The sequence below is a fragment of the Peromyscus eremicus genome, unplaced genomic scaffold (assembly GCF_949786415.1).
Source record: "Peromyscus eremicus unplaced genomic scaffold, PerEre_H2_v1 PerEre#2#chrX_unloc_1, whole genome shotgun sequence".
Taxonomy (NCBI): domain Eukaryota; kingdom Metazoa; phylum Chordata; class Mammalia; order Rodentia; family Cricetidae; genus Peromyscus; species Peromyscus eremicus.
Genome location: NW_026734288.1, coordinates 2,162,503 through 2,180,732, shown reverse-complemented (window position 1 = coordinate 2,180,732; position 18,230 = coordinate 2,162,503).

Genomic DNA, 18,230 nt, shown 5'->3' with positions numbered 1-18,230 from the left:
GGGCACCAGGTAGACTTTTCCATATTTGATGACAGAAGTAAGTGTTGAACCCTGGAATATCACCTCAGTAGCTGGTACTATAGAGAAATCCTAACCCACAAGCCTCAGGGATCTATATGGGAAAAAATGTGGAAATATTTAAAGAGGCAGAGGTAGTGGACATCTTCATGGTAACATTATCACCTAGAAATCAGCAGGACTAAACAATCACATGAAATCACAACAGTGTTGGAAACATACATAAGATCTGCAGTGGTACCAGCCAAAAAAATATCACAGTACTAACAAGTAGACGTGGACTCAAATCCAATCCATAAAGAAGAAATAGTGTGCAGTTCTTGCTTTTTGCAAAAGAATTTTCTAGAATGGTGTTTCAATGATTATTTCAACCACACTCTTGGGTCATGCATTTTGTTGTAGCTGGACACACAAGATATATTTCGTTGGTTTTTATTTTCTGTGTTCTGGGCAGGGGGCTTCCTTTTATTCTTTTTCTTCGGGCATTGGTTTATTTTATTCTTTTTGCTTATTTGTTATGATTTCCATTTGTGGTTTGTTTTGTTTAAGAGAGATAAGAAAAAATATAAAATTGGATTCAAAGATCTGTGTGTAAGATTGGGGAGCCATAAATAGAGGGGAAAATATGATAAAAATATAGTATTTAGAGGACAGATTTAATAAAAAGTAAAATATGAAATACATGTGTGAAATAACTAATTGAGTATGTGTTTACATATAAATGTTAAATGAATTGCACTTTGGGGATGATAGCAATTCCCTAGATACACAAACCGTCTTACAAGAATCTCAATATCAGGCATGAGAAACCTTTCTCTAGGTCATTTTTCAGGGGAATCCAAAATAAGCTCACAACCATATAAGCTGAGGACACTCATCTTGTTGCTTCCCAGAAATTGAAAATATGCTCTATTAATGAAGACACCACACACTTCAGATACAGATATGCAAGTATTGACATGGAATTGACTGGGAAGCCTCCTGCCTGAGGACCAGCTTTCAGAGTATTTGAAGCTGCTAAAAACTGCCAAGAAAGAAACACAATTATTATTTTTAGCTAAGAATTTTTTCATTCATTTTACACACCAAAGGTCCCCTTCTTCCATTCTCCTACCCCTCCAGCCTCTCCCTCCCAACACCCCTTACTCCTACCCACAAGAAGGCAAGGCCTCCCTTGGGGAGGCACATCCGTAGAGGCAAGTCTAAGCCCTTCTCTCTGCCTCAAGGCTGCACAAGGTGTCCCATCATAGGTAGTGTGCTCAAAAAATCCCACTCGTGCACCAGGGAAAGATTCTTATCCTTCCACCAGGGGGCCATCCAAACCTGTATCAGCAATTAAGAGCACTGACTGCTCTTCTAGATGTCCTGAGATCTATTTCCAGCAACCACAGTGGGGCTCAAAACCATGTATAATGAGAGCTGGTGCCCTCTGCTGGTGTGCAGGCAAAAAAAGGTGTACATAATAAATAAATAAGTAATAAATGAATAAATAAATAAATGCTTAAAAGAAGAGAAATAAATGTAATTATAATAATTTTTCAGCAGTAAAGCTTATGAACCACCATAAAGACTATCACAGCAAGATATATTCAAAGATGTGATTGTGGGAAAGTTATATTTGGGGTAACCAACACCTGTTTAGTCATCTCTAATTCATCCCTCAACAGAAGGGAATTTATGTTTGTTACTGTAAACCTAGCCAAGTACCTAGGATTAGTGATGTCTTAGACTCTAAGGGAGAATCAATGCTTCCTATTTCCTGAATCAGTATAATTCTGGAAACTTATTCTTCTATGCCTGGATAAGCATAGTTCTGGCCACTCATGATAAAGCTTCTTCTTCAATACACTGAATCCAAAGCAGAAACACCCAACTTATCAATAGGTGAGGAACTGGGACACCCAACACAATTTTATACATACACACACACACACACACACACACACACACACACACACACACCATTTTGGAAAGGGGCAGAAAGACCAGTAAGTCCTGGAAGACTATGGTGTCTGCTGAGAAGGAGTGTCTTTTCTATGGCAATGAAGCTGAACCTATGATATCTTAACAAGTTTGTTATCTAAATACAGCCTGCACAGTGAAAGTAGACCAGTCAAAGAGATGAGAGAATTCTGACATGTCCACACCTCTGCAGGGAGAACTACAGGCGTGGTTCTGAGAGATGGTGATTCCATCCTCTCTACAAATGAGATCAAACTAGAAACAGTAATTGTACTCATCAGCTGTTTGTGTCTCTTTCTGTGTTGGTGTGCACATTTCTATCTCTCCAGGTATATAAAAATAATGTTAAAGAGAGGGTTTGAACTTTAGATGGAAAATAGTGACATGAGATAGGGTAGAGGGAGAGGATGTGGTAGAAATGATGTAAATATAGTTCTGCATGAAATTTTCATCAAGTAAAAATGAAAAAAATCATATTCCACAAAATATATTGTATGAAATGTCCAATGGGATAAAAAATGTGAATTTCTAAAAGGTGCTCAACCATCAAGGAAATAAAAATTAAAATTCTGTTAAGACACCATGTCACACAGGACCCCCCTGGACTGATTGATGGATTCTTTGAGTGTCTTAGTTCCCAATTAGACAGTCCTCTCTTGATCCTAGGCCATGGGGGCACATTCCATGCCCCTTCCCAACCCACCACAGCCTCAGAGACTGGGCCAAAGCCTGTTCCCTATGCCACCATACTCCACCATATCAGTGACCAGTGGGGCCACAGGCACCATCTGCACAGACAGGTGGAAGAGTAACAACTTGAACCAAAGGCCTCAAATATTCCAATTGTTGGAAGAGTGACCATCTGAAACAAAGGTCCCACCTGCACCAATTGGTGGAAGAGCAACCTCTAGAACCAGAGACTCCACATGCACTGAATGGTGGAAAAATGACCACAGGAGCCACAGGCCCCACCTGCTCCAAATGGAGGAAGAGCCCCAGGAAATGGGAAGCAGAATCTCCTGAGGTCTCGGAAACCCCAGGAGACCCAGGCCTCACCTGTAACAGTTGGAAGATGAGATGGGTAGAGCGTAGTATAAGAATACATTCAACAACAGAAGGAGCAACATGGCACCACCAGAAATGAGCAGTTCTACAACAGCAAAACCTGGACATCCCAATGTAAATGAAACAGAAGAAAACAACCTTAAAATAACTTTATGAAGATGATAGGGGCCCTTAAGGGGCAAATGAAAAATTCCTTTAAAGGAATTGAGGAAAATACATAGAAAAATGAAAGTAATCAATAAATCCCTTAAATATCAAGAAAAAACAATCAAACACATAAGGAAAACAGTTCTAGACTTGAAAATTGAACTAGAAGCATTGAAGAAGACATAAACTGAAGGAAGGCTGGAAATGAGTAAACAAGCAAGAACTATAAAAGCAAGTGTTACCAAAAGAATATAAGAGACAGAAGAGATATTCTTGGGCATTGAAGATACAATAAAAGAAATCATCAAAGAAAATTTTAAATTCAACAAATACTTAACACAAAATGTCCACAAATAAAATATCACACTTTCCCTTTTTTTGTCTAAATAAATAAAAATAATAATAATTCCAAGAGCTCAGCCTGGCACCAGGACGTGGATCTCTACATCTGCTTCCATCAGTCACTGGATGAAGGCTCTATGATGACAGTTAGGGTATTCAATAATCCAGTAACTAGAGTAAACCAGTCTAGGCAACCTCTTGACCATTGCCAATAGTCCAAGGTGGAGTCATCCTTGTGGATTCTTGAAAACTTCCCCAGTACCCTGGCTCTTCCTATTCCCGCGATATCTTCATTTATCATGGTATCTCTTTCAGGGAATCCAATCAATGAGAGAAGAGGGATTCTGTTGGAAAAGGACATTGAGACCAAGATGGGAAAACATACAGAAATGACTAGACACATTAGTGGAAACACATGAACTGTGGACCAATAGCTAAGGAGCCTCCCTGGGACTGGACTTGGCCCTCTAGATAGGCAAGAAAGTTGTTTAGCTTGAACTATTTAGGGGCCTCCAGACAGTGAGATTGGAATTCATCCCTGGTACATGAGCTGGCATTTTGGAGTGCAGAGCCTATGGCGGGACACTTTGTACAACCTAGGAGCAGGGATGAGGGTCTTAGACCTGCCTCAACTGAATGCACCAGGCTCTGCTCACTCCCCATGGGGAGACCTTGCCTTGGAGGAGGTGGGAATCAGGAGAAGGTTGGGGAGGAAGACTGGGAGCAGGGAGGATAAAGGAGAGAAGGATCTGTGGTTAGTATGTAAAATGAATTTTAAAAATTTAATAAAATAAAAACAGGAAAAAATTAAAGTTAATAAAGATCCTGTGTTTTATTTGACAACCCATGGCCCCCCAGCTCTGCAAAAAAACTACTAACTGCTCCAACTGTTGCCTGCCTATCCCCAGCCTCTGATAATGCCACAGAGCACACACAATGAAGGAAGCAGTTTGCTCTTCCCAGATCCGGTCAACATCCCAGGCTTTTGGATCCCCAGCTACTTTCCAATGTAAAGAGGAATTAGTCATGGATAATTTTTCTTTTCATTTTTCTGTATTAAGAAATTTTCTACTTACTTCACATACCACCCACAGATCTACCCTCCTCCCTCCTTCCACCCCCAGCCCTTTCTCCCAAGCCACCCCACATCCCCACATCTCCCAAATCAAGGTCTCCCATGCGGAGTCACAGAGCCCCACACACTGAGCCTAGGCACATCCAAGTACCTTCCCACTGCACCAAGGATGCACAAGGTGTTATACCACATGCCCCAGATTCCCAGAAGCCTGCCCATGCACCAGGGACAGAGCCCGATTCCCATGCCTGGGTGCCTCCGAAACAGTTCAAGCCAAACAACCATCTTCCATATCCAGAGTGCCTAGTCCAGGCCAATGAGGGCTCCACAGCCACCAGTCCACAGTTCATGGGCTTCCACTGGTATGACCAATCATCTCTGCACATCCTCCCATCATGACCTCAACATCCCCTGCCTGCAGAAGCCCTCTTTTCTCTTATCAGTTGGATTCCCAGATCTCAGCCTGGTGCCTGGCTGTGGATTTCTGTATCTGCCTCCATCAGTCACTGGACAAAGGCTCTATGATCACAGCTAGGTTATGCACTAGACTGGTCACCAAAGTAGACTAGACCAGGCACCCTCTGAAACACTACCAGCAGAAAAGATGGGGTCATCCTTGTGGATTCCTGAGAGCGCCCCCAGCACCCTGCCTCTTCCTATTTCCATGATGTCTTCATCTATCATGATACCTCCCACCCTGCCCTCCCACTCTGTCCCTGTTCCAGCTTGACCCTCCCATTTCTCTAGCTAGGTTCTCATCCCCAACTCCTCGCCCTTTGCCATCCCCACACACCAAGTCTGCTCATGTAGATCTCATCCACTTCTCCTTTGCAGGGTCATCCATGTGTCTCTCCTAGGGTCTTTCTCTGTTAGCTATCCTCTCTGGAGCTGTGGTTTGCAGTCTGGCCATCCCTTCCTTCATATCTAGTACCCACTTATGAGTGAGTACATAGTACATTTGTCCTCCTGAATCTGGGTTACCTCATTCAAGGTGATATTTTCTAGTTTTATCCATTTACCTCCAAATTTCATGATATCATTGTTTTTTTACTGCTGAGTAGTACTCCATTATGAATATGTACCACAATTTATTTATCCATTCTTCAGTTGAGGAGCATCTAGGTTGTTTCCAGGTTCTTGCTATTATGAATAATGCTGCTATGAACATAGTTGAGCATGTGTCCTTGTGGTATGATTGAGAATTCCTTGGGTATATGCCCAAGAGTGGTATAGCTATGTCTTGAGGAAGACTTATTCCCAGTTTTCTGAGAAGCCACCATATTGATTTCTAGAGTGGCTGTACAAGTTTTCATTCCCACCAACAGTGGAGGAATGTTTACCTTGCTCCACATCCTCTCTGACATAAATTGTCCTCAGTGTTTTTGATCTTAACCATTTTGTATCTCAGAGTTGTTTTGATTTATGTTTCCCTGATGACTAAAGATGTTAACCAATTCCTTAAATGCCTTTCAGGCATTTGAGATTATTCTGTTGAGAATTCTCTGTTAAGCTCTGTAGCCCATTTTTTAAATTGTATTGTTCAGTATTATGAACTCTATGAGTTCTTTATATATTTTGGAGATCAACCCTCTGTCAGATATGGGGTTGGTGAAGATCTGTTCCCATTAGGTAGGCTGTCATTTTGTCTTATTGACCGTGTCTTTTGTTCTATATAACCTTCTCAGTTTCTGGAGGTCCCATTTATTAATTGTCACTCTCAGTATCTGTGCTATTGGTGTTATATTTAGGAAGTGGTCTCCTGTGCCAATTCATTCCAGACTATTTCCTACTTTCTCTTCTATCAAGTTCAGTGTAACTGGATTTATGTTGAGGTCTTTGATCCACTTGGACTTGAGTTTTGTGCATGGTGACAGATATGTATCTATTTGCAATCTTCTGCATGTTGACATCCAGTTATGCCAGCACCATTTGTTGAAGATACATTCTTTTTTCCATTGTACAGTTTTGGCTTCTTTGTCGAGAATCATATGTTCATAGATGTGTGCATTAATGTCAAGGTCTTCAATTCTATTCCATTGGTACATATGTTGGTTTTTATGTCAGTACTAAGCTGTTTTTATTAGTGTTGCTCTATAGTAGAGCTTGAGGTCAGACATCATGATGCCTCCAGGTGTTGCTTTATTATACAGGGTTCTTTTAGCTATCTTAGGTTTTTTGTTTTTCCATATAAAGGTAATCACTGTTCTTTCCAAGTCTGTGAAGAACTGTATTGGGATTTTGATGAGGATTGCATTGGATCTGTATATTGCTTTTGGTAAGATTGCCATTTTTACTGTTTTGATTTTACCTATCCATGAGCATGGGGGATCTTTCCATTTTCTGATATCTTCTTCAATTTATTTCTTCAGAGACTTAAAGTTCTTATCATACAGGTCATTCACTTGGTTAGTTAGAATTAACCCAAGGAATTTTATATTATTTTTGGCTATTATAAAGGGTGATGTTTCTCTGATTTCTTTCTCAGCCCCCTTTTCATTTGTATATAGCAGGGCTACTGATTTTTTTCTTTTTTTTTATGCCAATTGCCATTTATTGAAGGAGGGAGAAGGTTTTGAATACAGGCTTATAGCACAATGGGAAGACCCTGGAGGGCAGAAGTTTGCTACAGATGTTTTACAATCTTTCATCTAAGCTGTTAACACCCATTATGCAGGATACATAGACAAAGAACTTGCCTTAAGCATTCAGGAGGTTGAAACCCCAGAGGAAATTAGCATAGGGAGGATATCAAGGTCAAGTTCAGCAAGCAAAGCAACAGTTATCCAAAACAGTGGCCAGGGACCTACAGGTCCCCCTTTTACTAAAAAATGAGCTTCTGACTTAGGTTGCATGGGACGTCAGCAGGTCACCTTACCGTACATCATACAGACGCCTGCCCAGGCCACATAGGCACTCTGTCTTAGGTTGATGAACGCCCTCTAGGCATTACCTGTCTCTGAATACTCATTATCATACAGGTTCAATTGTATGTGAGCTGCAGACTTAACTGCTGCCAAAGATCTCAAAGTGGTGCTGGGCTTGCAATCTGTGTGTTCAACACAGAAAAGACCAACAGAAGTCCTAACCCATCCATAGCCATTAGGCTAAAGGCTACTGAGACATTCCCTTCCTTAACGAGCCTTACTGCAAATTGGAGTCCTTGTAAGATGGTATCTCAAAGGCAAATGGAACTTGAGTTTATAAATTTATAGTTTTAAAAAACATTTGAAGTGTATATAATTATTGAATTAAATTTATCATCCTCAATAAAATGAAAGATTAATTAACTGTGATATCTACTTTTGCTGCCAGAGTCTCCACTGTGCTAGCTGTAGTAAGCAACTATGAAATGGTAATCCCAGAAACAGTACCAGTGATGGCCGCTTCTGCTATAACAGCAACAACAGCAGCAGCAATGTCAAATTCTCTTCTGGAGTATGTGGGCATCCAATGACATGGATACAATTCCAGGAACACAAACCGCCAAGGTCCATTTTTCTTGATCCCAGCATGACTTAATCAGGCTGCTCTGCAAAAGAACAATTAAGAACCATAAAGAAAACACAGGAAGCTCACAAGGAGAATAACTAATGGTCTTGTAATGGCTACATTTAGGCTGATAATTTTTTTTGTGGTTTTTTGAGACAGGGTATCTCTGTGTAGCTTTGCACTTTTCCTGGAGCTCACTTGGTAGCTCATGTTAGCCTTGAACTTACAGAGATCTGCCTGGCTCTGCCTCCTAAATGCTGGAATTGAAGATGTGTGCCTCCAACACCCAGCTAGGCTGATAAATTTTAAGGTATCTTCAAAGGGGGCTAAATGAATTTCAGGAGGCCAATAAATGTTGCACAGAGCCACTCCTGAAAAGTATGTATTAAACCAGCTTGAAGTGGAATTTGAAAATGAGAAGGCTTAGCTGGCATGCAACTGTTAACAAATAGAGGTCAGTGACCTTCAGTGTTATCTTTAATCTCCAAGGTGTCTAGGTGACATGTTCTCAAACATACATGAAAAAGCAGTTACCATACATTACCTTCTGGAGAATCCAACCACGTGGTTATAGTTCCTAGGCTTACATTAATGCTTGCCAAAGTTGGCCATATTGGGCTCTCAATCCTCATTGGCATCAGAAGGGGAGAGTTTATCACAAAGACCCAATAAGTCTCTGTCATGTTGGGCTTCAGCAGTAGCCACAGGGAGCACTCAGCACTCAGGAATCCAAAGAGGAACCTCATTGTCCTGAGGAACGACATAAACAGAACCCTAGGCCCAGACAAATACCAGATCAAGTCACCTCCAAGTGCCAGTAGAAAGATCCTTCTGTAGCTAGAGTTTTCTTGCCTGGCCCATGGTCAGGGCAAATCTCTCTCACCTGCCAGTCCCACAGCCTCAGATCCATCCAAGTAAACACAGAGACTTATATTGCTTACAAACTGTATGGCTGTGGCAGGCTTCTTGCTAACTGTTCTTACAGCTTAAATTAATCCATTTCTATAAATCTATACCTTGCCACGTGGCTTGTGGCTTACCGGTACTTTACATCTTCCTTGTCCTGACGGCGGCTGGCAGTGTCTCTCTGACTCAGCCTTCCACTTCCCAGCTTTATTCTCCTCCTTGTCCTGCCTACACTTCCTGCCTAGCCAATGACCAATCAGTGTTTTATTTATTGACTAATTAGCAACACATTTGACATACAGACCATCCCACAGCATCCTTCCATTGCTCCAGAGGGTGATTTGCAACAGGAGCCCTCCAGTGCTTATCTGTAGCAGATACTCCAGCAGAATCCACCAATAAAAAATTGAAAATATATAAAACAAGGGAAAGAATAGAATGTGGAGAGGAATGATGAATCCTTAGTTCCCCTTTTTTATTTTAGCAAAATATGTTTGTTTGGGTTTTTTTTTTAATAGTTTAAATTTTTCTTTTCTTTTTTTATTTTTTATTTTTATTTTTATCTTTTTAAATTAATTAATTAATTAATTATTCTATTATCAGCTTGACATAGTATAAATTCTTATCTTAATAATGACAAGTTTCATTGAGGTTTGCTCAGTAATTGAGTAAAACCAAAACTTATTATAAGCCATAGTCATCCTAGGGTCCCCCATGATAAATATATACCTTCTGTGGTTCTGTCGGTTGCAGTCTGATTGTTCTTTACTTTATATCTAGAATCCACTTATGAGTGAGTGCATACCATGTTTGTCCTTCTGGTTTGTGTTACCTCACTCAGGATGATTTTTTCTAGTTCCATCCATTTGCCTGCAAATTTCATGCTGTCATTGTTATTCTCTGCTGAGTAATACTCCATTGTGTATATTTACCACATTTTCTTAATTCATTCTTCAGTTTACAGGCATCTAGGTTGTTTCCAGGTTCTTGCTATTACAAATAGTGCTGCTGTGAACATAGATGAGCATGTATCTTTGTGGTATCAATCAGCATTCCTTGGGTATATGCCCAAGAGTGTTATGGCTGGATCTTGAGGTAGTTCGATTACTAATTTTCTGAGAAACTACCATACTGATTTCCACAGTGGTTATATAAGCTTGCATTTCCACCAACAGTGAAGGAGTGTTCCCTTTGCTCCACATCCTCTCCAACATAGACTGTCTTCAGTGTTTTTGATCTTAGCCATTCTGACAGGTGTAAGGTGGTATCTCAGAGTTGTTTTGATTTGCTTTTCTCTGATGATTAAAGATGTTGAGCATTTCATTAAATGTCTTTCAGCCATTTGTGATTCTTGTTTTGTGAATTCTCTGCTTAGCTCTTTAGCCCATTTTTTAATTGGATTGTTCAGTATTTTGCTGTCTAGTTTCTTGAGCTCTTTATATACTGTGGAGATCAGTCCTCTGTCAGATGTGGGGTTGGTGAAGATCTTTTCCCATTCTGTAGGCTGTCTTTCTGTCTTATTGACCTTGTCTTTTGCCCTGCAAAAGTTTTTCAGTTTCAAGAGGTCCCATTTATTAATTGTTGTGATCAGTGTCTGTGCTGTTGGTGTTGTATTTAGGAAGTGGTCTCTGATGCCAATGCGTTCAAGAGTACTTTCTACTTTCTCTTCTATTAAGTTTAGTGTAATTGGATTTATGTTGAGGTCTTTGATCCACTTGGATTTGAGTTTTGTGCACGGTGACAGATATGGATCTATTTGTAATCTTTTACATATTGACATACAGTTATGCCAGCACCATTTGTTGAAGGTGCTTTCTTTTTTCCATTGTATAGTTTTGGCTCTTTGTCAAAAAATCAGGTGTTCATATACGCATGGATTAATGTCAGGGTCTTCAATTCAATTCCATTGGTCTGTATGTCAGTTTTTATATCAGTACCAAGCTGTTTTTATTACTATAGCTCTACAGTAGAGCTTCAGGTCAGGGATGGTGATGCCTCCAGAGGCTGCTTTATCATACAGGATTTTTTTTAGCTATCCTAGGTCTTTTGTTTTTTTATATGAAGTTGAGTATTTTTCTTTCCAAGTCTTTGAAGAATTGTGTTGGGATTTTGATGGGGATTGCACTGAATCTGTAGATTGCTTTTGGTAAGATTGCCATTTTTACTGTTTTGATTTTACCTATCCATGAGCATGGGAGATCTTTCCATTTTCTGATATCATCTTCAATTTCTTTCTTTAGAGATTTAAAGTTCTTATCAAAAAGGTCCTTCACTTGTTTAGTTAGTGTTATCCCAATGTATTTTATATTATTTGTGGCTATTGTAAAGGGTGATGTTTCTCTGACTTCTTTCTCATCCCTTTTTTCATTTGTGTATAGGAGGGCTACTGATTGTTTTGTGTTGATCTTTTATCCTGCCAACTTACTGAAAGAGTTTATCAGCTATAGGAGTTTCCTGGTAGAATTTTTGGGGTCACTTATGTATACTATTATATCATCTGCAAATGATGGAAGTTTGACTTCTTCTTTTCCAATTTGTATCCCTTTGATCCCCTTTTGTTGTCTGCTGTGGATATCGCTATATGTAAATAAACTCTGATTGGCCAATAGCCAGACAGGAAGTATAGGCGGGACTAACAGAGAAGAGAATTGAGGGAACAGGAAGGGAAGGGAGACTGCCTGGAGCCGCCGCCAGGACAAGGAAGATGTAAGGTACCAGTAAGCCATGAGCCATGTGGCAAAGTAAAGATTAATAGAAATGGGCTAAATATAAGAGTAAGAGCTAGACAATGACAGGCCTGAGCTAATGGCCAAGCAGTTTAAATAATGTAAGAGTTTGTGTGTTTATTTTATAAGTGGGCTCTGGGACTGGTGGGACTTGGTGGCAGGAGCTGGAGAAAAATTCTCCAGCTACAAATGGCGCCCAACGGCTCAAGTTTCCACCTTAAACCTAACAATATTTAATAACCAATTCTAAACAGAGCCAAAACCAGGTTCCTGCTTCATGTCTCATATGGGCAGCTAGGTGCTGCAAAACGCGGGTTTGAGCTACTGGCGGGTTCCTGGCGTGTGCACTTGACCTGCAGTATGGCGGGAATGAGACGTGTGCCAGCGGTACATTACGCTGTGTGGTAGATTTAGTCTTTACTAGTATTTAAAAGAGAGAGAGAGAGAGAGAGAGAGAGAGAGAGAGAGAGAGAGAGAGAGAGAGAGAGAGAGAGGTTTCTGGGCTACACGCTGCTTTCATAAAAGCGTAGACCCACTATTTCTGAGACTTGATGGCTCCCAGAGCTGGCAGAACCGCCATGTTGGGAAGCAAAAGTGGGCGGAGCCAGCAGCCACAGCGCCGTTTCAGGCTTAAAAGGCTGCAGTTTAAAGCAATAAGTTCAAAATAAGACAGATTCAAATGTAATAATTTACAATGTGTGTAAAATATACGTAGGCTTAAAAGAGACAAAAAAGATGATATATACAGTTATATAAACAAATAGATAGTTTTTAAAAATAAAGTCTTTAAAGAAACATTAAAGGTAATAAGCCATGTAAAGAATGGCTATCACACAGAGAATCTGGATTATGTTGTCTTTGATATTCATACCTGAAGAAAAACATTTGATTGTAAAAGCTGTTGAGTTATGCCAAAATGTAAATTTTAAAGGTACCTTGACTTCAAAATTTGGATATAAGGATATGTTGCTTTGGAAAAGATTCTCTGCTTTTGTTTCCACAGAAAGCCAAAGACTATGGATTTGTTCCAGATTAAGATACATCAGGTTTGACCAGCCAAGACCCCCTGAAAGGTCTTCAGTGACACCATGGCCCAGATGATTCAACATCCAGAATGGTTTCAAGGCAACTGGCTCAGACGATACAGCCTCACGGACTACTCCATGATCCTAAAATTTTCCCCATAAGATACTGTGCCCCCCTCCAGCAGGAAGTAGTAGGAGAAGCTACGCCCAAATTCCCAAATATACCAACCTGGCTTTAGAGATGGAATTGGCTCACTCCCCCTCTAAACCCAGACATATTGCTCAAAAAAAAAAAAAAAACAATGGTTAAGAGATTCTTGTGTCCCAAATCAGAAGAGCCCTCTGGTGTGGGACAGAGAAAAACCAATATTTTTATTTAAAGCAGGTTGATTATAAATACAATCTCTTTCTAAAAAAAAAGGGGGGGATAGTTTAGATATGATAGGATGAAAGGGTAGATTAATGAACCTACTTTTAAAGAGTAACAACTTGTTTAAAACGTTTTACATTGCTATAGATTATAGTTTATTGATACAAATTTAAACTTAATTTTGTTATACTGCATATATATATTTCTATTCTTGTTTGAGGTATTATGTTTATGTAACTCATTTAAAGTTGTAATGGATAATTAAAAAAAGATTAATAGTTAGTCATCTATGATAATATTTGTAGCCATGTTAGTTAAGTCTTCCAGGTATACATAGATATATTTCAGATAGATAGGTAGTCTTCAAACACTTCAAAGACCTACAGAATATGGCATTTAAAATGTTTTAAAAATTTAGACTTTTTGGACAGTGAGACATGTCTGCTCCTGACAGCACCGATTTACTCCAGAGAGGAGGATGGGCATCGAAGACACTCCATATGGAGTTTATCTTCACCTTGACAAAAATAGCCATTTGGGCAAGAAACTGTTCTTGCCTGGACTGCTTGATCAACTGGACATGTAGGACCCATAAAAAGGTGACCACTGAACTTTGCTTGACAAAATGGTTCTTCAGGTTCCTGCTTTGCAGAGGAAACTGCCAGACATTCTACAAGACACAGAGAAAAGTGAATAAGAGACTCTAGGCCTGTGGGCTGAAGACAGATGCCCCAACTTTACAAGAAAACTTTGGATGACTGTCCAGGCTCAGCTGTCTCTGTCTACCCTGCAAGACTCCCAAAAGTTGCTTGCATCCTTCTCCCATTTCTCAGGCAGTATTATATCCTTCTGAGGTCTTTGATGTGGTTGAAGTCTAGATATTTACAATTTTCCTTAGTTATAATAAAAGATAAGTTAGATATAAAACCTTAAACTCACAAATATAAGGTAGATAAGATCTCTTCTTTAATATTGTAACTGTAATTCTTGCTTGATAATTGTTTTGTTATATGTAATTTTACTATGTTAAAGTTAAAACCTTCCTTTTTTAAAAAAAAAAGAAAAGGGGAAGTGCTGTGGATATCGCTATATGTAAATAAACTCTGATTGGCCAATAGCCAGACAGGAAGTATAGGCGGGACTAACAGAGAAGAGAATTGAGGGAACAGGAAGGGAAGGGAGACTGCCTGGAGCTGCTGCCAGGACAAGGAAGATGTAAGGTACCAGTAAGCCATGAGCCATGCGGCAAAGAAAAGATTAATAAAAATGGGCTAAATATAAGAGTAAGAGCTAGACAATGACAGGCCTGAGCTAATGGCCAAGCAGTTTAAATAATGTAAGAGTTTGTGTGTTTATTTTATAAGTGGGCTCTGGGACTGGTGGGACTTGGTGGCAGGAGCTGGAGAAAAATTCTCCAGCTACAGTTGTCTTATTGATCTAGCTAGAACTTCAAGTACTATATTGAGTAAATATGGGGAGAGTAGCCAGCCTTGTCTTGTTCCTGATTTTAGTGGTATAACTTTGAGTGTCTCTCCGTATAATTTGATTGTGGCTGTTGGCATGCTGTAAATTGCCTTTACTATGTTTAGGAATGTTCCTTGTATTCCTGATCTCCCTAAGACCTTTATCATTAAGGAGTGCTAGATTTTGTCAAAGGCTTTTTAAGCATGCAATGAGATGATCATGTGTTCTTTTTCTTTCAGTTTGTTTATATGGTGCATTACATTGACCGATTTTCATATGTTGAACTGTCCTTGCATCCATAGGATGAAACCTACTTGGTCATGGTGGATAACTTTTTGATGTGTTCTTGGATTGGCTTTGCCAATATTTTGTTGAGTATTTTTGCTTCAATGTTCATGAGTGAGATTGGTCTGTAATTCTCTTTGTTGCATCTTTGTGTGGTTTGGGTATCAGGGTGATTGTAGCAACATAAAAAGAGTTTGATAATGTTTCTTCTGTTTCTCTTGTGTGGAACAATTTGAAGAGTTTTGGAATTAGTTCTTCTTTGAAATTCTGGTAGAATTCTGCACTGAAACCATCTGGTCCTGGGCTTTTACTTTGGTTGTGAGAATTTTGATGACTGTTTCTCTTTCTTTAGGGGTTATTGGTCTATTTAAATGGTTTATCTAGTCTTGAATTGGCTTTGGTATGTGGTACCTATCCATAAAATTGTCCATTTCTTCCTGATTTTCCAATTTTGTGGAGGACAGGTTTTTGAAGTATGACTTGATGAATCTCTGGATTTCCTTGTTGTGTGTTGTTATGTCTCCCTTTTCATTTCTGATTTTGTTAATTTGGGTGCTCTCTCTTTGCCTCTTGGTTAATTTAGTTAGGAGTTTGTCTATCTTGTTGATTTTTTTCAAAGATCCCACTCTTTGTTTCATTGATTTTTTTCTTATTGTTCTCTTGGTTTCTATTTCATTGATTTCAGCCCTCAATTTGATTTTTTTTCTGGCATCTATTTCTTCTGGGTGTGTTTGTTTCTTTTTGTACTAGAGCTTTCAGTTGTGTTCTTAAGTCCTTGGTATGAGATTTTGCCACCTTCTTTATGTGTGCTTTCAGAGCTATGAATTTTACTCTTTGCATTGCTTTCATAGTGTTCCATAAGTTTGGGAATGATATACTTTCATTTTCATTGATCTCTATTAAGTCTTTAATTTCTTTCATTATTTCTTCCTTGACCTATTGGTGTTTCAGGTGGGCATTATTCAGTTTCCATGAGATTGTAGGCTTTCTGTAATTTTTGTTGTTGTTGAAGTCTAACTTTAAGCCATGGTGGTCTGTTAAGACACAGGAGGTTATTTCAATTTTTTTTGGATCTGTTGTGATTTGCTTTGTGACCAAGCGTGTGGTCAGTTTTTGAGAAGGTTCCATGGGGTACTGAAAAAAAGGTGTATTCTTTTGTGTTAGGGTGGAATATTCTGTAGATATCTATTAAGTCTATTTGAGTCATAATATCTGTTAGTTCCCTTATTTCTCTGTTAAGTTTCTTATTGGCAGACCTGTCCATTGGTGAGAGTGGGATGTTGAAGTCTCCCACTACTAGTGTTTGGTGTTTTATGTGCCATTTAAATTTTAGTAATGTTTCTTTTACGAACGTTGGTGCCCTTGTATTTGAGGCATAAATATTCAGAATTGAGACTTCCTCTTGTCAGATTTTCCCTGTGATAAATATGTAGCGTCCTTCCTGATCTCATTCAATTGATTTTAGTTTGAAGTCTATTTTATTAGATATTAGGATAGCTACACCAGCTTGTGTCTTAAATCTGTTTGACTGGATTATCTTTTCCCAGCCTTTTATTCTGAGGTGGTGTCTTTCTTTGAAGTTCAGGTGTGTTTCTTGTATATAGTAAATGGATGGATTTGTTTTCATATCCATTCTTCGAGCCTGTGTTTTTTATAGATGAATTGAGACCATTAATATTGATGGATATTAATGACCAGTCATTGTTAATTCCTGTTATTTTTTGTTAGTATTGTTGCATATTTCCCTTCTTTGGTATTTGTTGTTATGGGACTTGTAGAATGAATCTTAAAAGTTCTTATTAACAAGATCAAACCTGAGGCCAGGTATTGCGATGAATGCTGGTAGATCAGATGCAGGACAAGCCACAGCTATCTCAACTTGTCAATTCCTCAGCTGGTCTTGCTTCCTCAGACTGCAAGCCTCTGAATCCTCATCCAGAGTAGATCTCAGCTGAACTTTGCTGCTCCAAAGCCTGAAAGCTTAACCAGCCAAATGCTTAACCAGTCCAAATGCTTAACCAACCAAATGCTTCTAATTTCTGGTCCTCACACCTTGTATACCTTTCTGCTTTCTACTACCCCTCCCTGGGATGAAAGGCTTGCTTTCTGGGACTAAAGGCACGATGAGTCACCATGCCTGTCTGTATCCTTGAACACATGGATTTCTGTCTCTAGAATGCTAGGATTAAAGGTGTGTGCTACCACTGTCTATCCTTTATGTTTAATATTGTGGCTGCTCTGTCTCTGATCCCAGATAAGTTTATTAGCATGCACAATATTTGGGGAAATACAATACCACATTTCCTCTCTTTTTGTCCAAAATTTAAAAAAGCTTATAACTAATACAAGAAAAATTATATCCAGTAATTATATACAATATATAGTCAAGATTACATTAACGATGTTTAGTGCATTAACATTTGACAGATTCAGATAAAAACTCCATTATATATATTAACAATGTCCAGTCCAGGAACATCTGATAAACTCAGACCAAAAAATTTTCATTACTTATCTTATTTAAAACAAGTAGTTCCTTTTTAAAAGTAGATTCCACAATCTCCCTTTTTATCTTATCATATCCATATTCTCTTTTTTCTTTTCATAATAGATTCAGTAGTCTACGTTTTGTCATTTTTATATCTTCCACTTTTTCTTCAATGTAGATTCAGTGATCTACCTATTTATCCTATTATTTTTTTATCTTTTTTCTCAGAGTAGATTCAATGATCTATCTCATATCTTATTCTTTTTCTTTTTGCTTTCTGAGGGTGAAGATATTTTTAGGGAATCTTGAAAAGAAAATTTTTGGGTTAATTGTCAAGTCCTATATCATTTGTCCAGTCTCTGAACAATAGGAAAGTTCAGGGCTTGTCAGAAATCCTTGCTTTAGTAGTCTGTCAGGCTTGATCATCTCAGCTAGCCATCTCAAAATTGAAATTGTCCTTAACACTTTGCAGTCCAAAGTCGATCTTTCCTTGGTATTAATCAGCTTAATGGTTTTACCATAGTCCATGTGGAAACATCATTGTGGGATCCTGTCATCCTTTTGAAGATTCCAAAGTTGCTGTTAGGCGTGGTCATGGTTCCCTGCAGATTTTTTTGTGCCTCCTCTGTGGTTTGGAGTAATCACAGTCTGATAAATGTCTGTCTCTAGGAACCATGAATGGTCTTCCCTAGAAGAGAAAATCTTCACAGCACTTTCTCCCCACCATTTGTCTTGCCAATCTTTTCCAAACTGACCTTTGCCAATGCTTTCTTGTAACATGATGGTCCTGGCAATTCTTCTCTGAACCAGCAGCAGTAAACCCTTCATCCCAGGTAGCAGCATCACTGCAGTCATCAACATGATGAGA